Source organism: Salvelinus namaycush, unplaced genomic scaffold (assembly GCF_016432855.1).
Source record: "Salvelinus namaycush isolate Seneca unplaced genomic scaffold, SaNama_1.0 Scaffold2650, whole genome shotgun sequence".
NCBI lineage: Eukaryota > Metazoa > Chordata > Actinopteri > Salmoniformes > Salmonidae > Salvelinus > Salvelinus namaycush.
In genome coordinates this window covers 25,344-31,343 of record NW_024059509.1, presented here as the reverse complement: position 1 = coordinate 31,343, position 6,000 = coordinate 25,344, and the positions used below count along the sequence as shown (strand labels likewise).

The 6,000-nt window shown below is 53.1% G+C and overlaps 1 long non-coding RNA gene across 1 annotated transcript in view; it reads left to right on the top strand.

Moving 5' to 3' along the window:
- The first annotated feature begins 457 nt into the window (after positions 1-457).
- LOC120039346 overlaps positions 458-6,000 on the top strand; it is a 28,369-nt gene continuing 22,826 nt past the window's right edge. The window contains exons 1-2 of the long non-coding RNA XR_005475378.1: positions 458-588; positions 5,006-5,062. This is a non-coding gene — a long non-coding RNA (uncharacterized LOC120039346). The remainder of the gene's footprint in view (positions 589-5,005; positions 5,063-6,000) is intronic.

The window sequence follows — 6,000 nt, the reverse complement described above, 5'->3', positions numbered from 1 at the left end:
TGGTGGTATCGACAGTAGTTATATAGGATGGTGTGTATAGACAGTAGTTATATAGGATGGTGTGTATAGACAGTATAGACAGTAGTTATATAGGATGGTGTGTATAGACATGACTAGAATACAGTATGAAGTGAACAGCAGTAGTTATATAGGATGAACCAGGACTAGAATACAGTATATACATACACCTAGTTTCCTGAAACGGGTCACATTCGTCCTGGAAGTAAACATTGGGTTGTTATTTTACCTGAATTGCATATAGTCCTTTTTTGTAGCTGGATCTTTGTATAATTTTGAGTCATACAAAAATTCTTCTGTGGATTTTATATGGCAGTTGGCAACCAACTTTAAGGCCATTTTTACATTAGAGTTGTTTAGCAGACGCTCTTATCCAGAGCTACTTACATAATCAATTAGGGGCTCATCAACGTATTTTTATATTTGTCAGCTCAGGGATTCGAACCAGCGACCTTTCAATTACTGGCCCAACGCTTTTAACCACTTGGCCTCGTCTTAACCGCCTGACTACCTTCCGCCACCAACTGACCTGGAGTGTGAACCTCATTCATCTTTCAGTCACCCACGCAGGTATCTGCTTCTAAGAACCATTGTATATTATTGGGGGATGGGTCAAATTGACCTGCATGTTACGCGTCTGCTTATAAGTGATATACAGGCTCTATTATTTTTAGTTAAGGTACCTTTATTCATGTAGTTTACTACTACTATCACCCTCTGGGGACGGACAGGGGAAGTCTTTAACCTCCTGTCTTCTATCACCCTCTGGGGACGGACAGGGGAAGTCTTTAACCTCCTGTCTTCATCACCCTCTGGGGAAGGACAGGGGAAGCTTTTTAACCTCGTCTTCATCACCCTCTGGGGAGGACCGGGGAAGTCTTTAAACTCCTGTATTCTATCACCCTTCTGGGGACGGACAGGGGAAGTCTTAACCTCCTGTCTTTCATCACCTCTGGGACGGACAGGGAAGTCTTTAACCTCTGTCTTCTATCACCCTCTGGGGACGGACAGGGAAGTCATTAACCTCCTGTTTCTATCACCTCATGGGGACAGACAGGTTTTTAAGTCTTTAACCTCCTGTCTTCTATCACCTTGGGGACAGGACAGGGGAAGTCTTTAACCTCCTGTCTTCTATCACCCTCTGTGGACGGACAGGGGAAGTCTTTAACCTCCTGTCTTCATCACCCTCTGGGGACGGACAGGGGAAGTCTTAACCTTCCGTCTTCATCACCTCGGGGGACGGACAGGGGAAGGGGAAGTCTTTAACCTCCTGTCTTCATCACCCTCTGGGGACGGACAGGGGAAGTCTTTAACCTCCTGTCTTCTATCCCCCTCTGGGGACGGACAGGGGAAGTCTTTAACCTCCTGTCTTCTATCACCCTCTGGGGACGGACAGGGGAAGGAAGTCTGTAACTCCTGTTCTATCACCCTCTGTGGACGGACAGGGGAAGTCTTAACTCCTGTCTTCACACCCTCTGGGGACGGACAGGGGAAGCTTTACCTCCCTGTCGTCTTGCACCCTCTGGTGACGGACAGGGGAAGTCTTTAACCTCCTGTCTTCTATCACCCTCTGGGGACGGACAGGGGAAGTCTTTAACCTCCTGTCTTCATCCACCTCTGGGACGGACAGTGGGGAAGTCTTTAACCTCTGTTCTTCTATCACCCTTGGGGACGGACAGGGGAAAGTCTTTAACCTCCTGTCTCATCACCCCTCTGGGGACGGAAAGGGGAAGTCTTTAACCTCCTGTCTTCACACCTCTGGGGGACGGACAGGGGAAGTCTTTAACCTCCTGTCTTCTAACCCTCGGGACGGTCAGGGGAAGTCTTTACACCTCTGTCTTTCATCACCCTCTGCGGGACGGACAGGGAAGTCTTTAACCTCCTGTCTTCTATCACCCTCTGGGGACGGACAGGGGAAGTCTTTAACCTCCTGTCTTCTATCACCCTCTGGGGACGGACAGGGGAAGTCTTTAACCTCCTGTCCTTATCACCCTCTGGGGACGGACAGGGGAAGTCTTTAACCTCCTGTCTTCATCACCCTCTGGGGACGGACAGGGGAAGTCTTTAACCTCCTGTCTTCATCACCCTCTGGGGACGGACAGGGGAAGTCTTTAACCTCCTGTCTTCTATCACCCTCTGGGGACGGACAGGGGAAGTCTTTAACCTCCTGTCTTCATCACCCTCTGGGGACGGGGACAGGGGAATTCTTTAACCCCTGTCTTCTATCACCCTCGGGGCCGGACAGGGGAAGTCTTTAACCTCCTGTCTTCATCACCCTCTGGGGACGGACAGGGGAAGTCATTAACCTCCTGTCTTCTATCACCCTCTGGGGAAGGGACCGGGAAGTCTTTAACCCCTGTCTTCATCACCCTCTGGGGGACGGACAGGGGAAGTCTTAACCTCCTGTCTTCATCACCTTCTGGTGACGGACAGTGGGAAGTCTTTAACCTCCTGTCTCTATCACCCTCTGGGGACGGCCAGGGGAAGTTATGTAACCTACTGTTTCTATCACCTCGGGGGACTGGCGGGGAAGTCTTTAACCTCCTGTCTTCTATCACCCTCTGGGGACAGACAGGGGAAGTCTTTAACCTCCTGTCTTCATCACCCTCTGGGAACAGACAGGGGAAGTCTTTAACCTCCTGTCTTCATCACCCTCTGGGAACAGACAGGGGAAGTCTTTAACCTCCTGTCTTCTATCACCCTCTGGGGACGGACAGGGGAAGTCTTTAACCTCCTGTCTTCATCACCCTCTGGGGACGGACAGGGGAAGTCTTTAACCTCCTGTCTTCTATCACCCTCTGGGGACGGACAGGAGGACAGTCTTTAATCTCATGTCTTTATCCCCTATGGGGAAGGACAGGGGAAGTCTTTAACCTCCTGTCTCTATCCACCTCTGGGGGACGGACAGGGGAAGTCTTAACCTCCTGTCTTCTATCACCTTGGGGATGGACAGGGGAGTCTTTAATCCTCCTTGTCTCATCACCCTCTGGGACGGACAGTGGGAAGTCTTTAAACCTCCTGTCTTCTATCAACCCTCTGGGGACGGGCAGGGGAAGTCTTGAACCTCCTGTCTTTATATCACCCTCTGGGACGGACAGGGGAAGTCTTTAACCTCCTGTCTTCTATCACCCTCTGGGGACGGACAGGGGAAGTCTTTAACCTCCTGTCTTCTATCACCCTCTGGGGATGGAAAGGGGAAGTCTTTAACCTCCTGTCTTCATCACCCTCTGGGGACGGACAGTGGAAGTCTTTAACCTCCTGTCTTCTATCACCCTCTGGGGACGGACAGGGGAAGTCTTTAACCTCCTGTCTTCTATCACCCTCTGGGGACGGACAGGGGAAGTCTTTAACCTCCTGTCTTCTATCACCCTCTGGGGACGGACAGGGGAAGTCTTTAACCTCCTGTCTTCTATCACCCTCTGGGGACGGACAGGGGAAGTCTTTAACCTCCTGTTTCTAATACCCTCGGGGACGGACAGGGGAAGTCTTTAACCTCCTGTCTTCTATCACCCTCTGGGGATGGACAGGGGAAGTCTTTAACCTCCTGTCTTCATCACCCTCTGGGGACGGAAAGGGGAAAAAGTCTTTAACCTACTGTCTTCTATAACCCTCTGGGGGACGGGTAACAGGGGGAAGCTTTACCTCCTGTTTCATCACCCTCTGGGGGACAGACAGGGAAGTCTTTAACATCTGTTTCTATCACCCCTGGGGACGGAACAGCGGAAAGTCTTTAACCTCCTGTCTTAATCACCCTCTGGGGTACGGACAGGGGATAGTCTTTAACCTCTGTCTTCTATCACCCTCTGGGGACGGACAGGGGAAGTCTTTAACCTCCTGTCTCATCCACCCTCTGGGGACGGACAGGGGAAGTCCTTTAACTCCTGTCTTCTACACCCTCTGGGGACGGACAGTGGGAAGTCTTTAACCTCCTGTCTTCTATCAACCCTCTCCCCTCCCACCGGGGACAGACAGGGCGGAAGTATTTCTTTAAACTCTGTCTTCTATACCCATGGGGACGGACAGGGGAAGTCTTTAACCTCCTGTCTTCATCACCCTCTGGGGACGGACAGGGGAAGTCATTAACCTCCTGTCTTCATCACCCTCTGGGGACGGACAGGGGAAGTCTTTAAACTCCTGTCTTCATCACCCTCTGGGGACGGACAGGGGAAGTCATTAACCTCCCTCCAACAGGATGCTTCCTCACAGGGTCTGTGTGTAGTTGGTGGGGTCCGGGTGTGTGTGTAGTTGGTGGGGTCCGGGTGTGTGTGTAGTTGGTGGGGTCCGGGTGTGTGTGTAGTTGGTGGGGTCCGGGTGTGTGTGTAGTTGGTGGGGTCCGGGTGTGTGTGTAGTTGGTGGGGTCCGGGTGTGTGTGTAGTTGGTGGGGTCCGGGTGTGTGTGTAGTGGATGGGGTCCGGGTGTGTGTGTAGTTGGTGGGGTCCGGGTGTGTGTGTAGTTGGTGGGGTCCGGGTGTGTGTGTAGTTGGTGGGGTCCGGGTGTGTGTGTAGTGGATGGGGTCCGGGTGTGTGTGTATTGGTGAGTCCGGGTGGTCTCTCGCTCGGTAGTGGATGGGGGTCGGGTGTGTGTGTAGTTGGTGGGGTTCGGGTGTGTGTTGTAGGGATGGGTCAGGGTAGGGTGTGTGTGTCGGGATGGGGTCCGGGTGTGTGTGTAGTGGGTGGGGTCCGGGCGTGTGTGTTAGTGGATGGGGTCCGGGTGGTGTGTGTAGTGGTGGGTCGGTGTGTGTGTAGTGGATGGGGTCCGGGTGTGTATGTAGTTGGTGGGGTCCGGGTGTGTGGTGTAGTGATGGGGTCCGGGTGTGTGTGTAGTTGGTGGGGGTCGGGGTTGTGTGTAGTGTGATGGTTCCGGGTGTGTGTGTAGTTGGTGGGGTCCGGGTGTGTGTGTAGTGGATGGGGTCCGGGTGTGTGTGTAGTTGGTGGGGTCCGGGTGTGGTTAACCATACTAGACTAAGACCTATATTTCACTGTTTCAGATCTTTGAGAATAAAGGATCCATGATGGGCTGTTCCAACCCCCATCCTCACTGCCAGGTAAGCCCCATCCTCACTGCCAGGTAACCCCCATCCTCACTGCCAGGTAAGCCTGTTCCAACCCCCATCCTCACTGCCAGGTAAGCCTGTTCCAACCCCCATCCTCACTGCCAGGTAAGCCTGTTCCAACCCCCATCCTCACTGCAGGTAAAGGCCTGTTCCAACCCCCATCCTCACTGCCAGGTAAAGCCTGTTCAAACCCCCATCACACTGCCAGGTAAGCCTGTTCAACCACCATCCTCACTGCCAGGTAAGCCTGCCTGTTCCAACCCCATCCTCACTGGCCATTAAGCCTGTTCAACCCCATCCTCACTGCCAGGTAAGCCTGCCTGTTCCAACCCCCATCCTCACTGCCAGGTAAGCCTGTTCCAACCCCCATCCTCACTGCTAGGTAAAGCCGTTCCAAACCCCATCCCTCAATGCAGGTAAGTCTGTCCACCCACATCCTCATGCAGGAAGTCGTTGCAACCCCCATCCTCACTGCCAGGAAGCCTGTTCCAAACCCCCATCCTCATGCAGGTAAGTTGTTCCAACCCCATCCTCCGCCAGGAAGCCTGTTCCAACTCTATCCTCACTGCCAGTAAGCCTGTTCCAACCCCCATCCTTCCTGACCAGGTAGTCTGTTCAACCCCCATCCTCACTGCCAGGTAAGCCTGTTCCAACCCCCATCCTCACTGCCAGGTAAGTCTTGTTCCAACCCCCATCCTCACTGCCAGGTAAGCCTGTTCCAACCCCCATCCTCACTGCCAGGTAAGCCTGTTCCAACCCCCATCCTCACTGCCGTAAGCCTTGTTCCAACTACCATACCCTCACTGCCAGGTAAGCCTGTTCCAACCCCCATCCTCACTGCCAGGTAAGCCTGTTCCAACCCCCATCCTCACTGCCAGGTAAGCCTGTTCCAACCCCCATCCTCACTGCCAGGTAAGCCTGTTCCAACC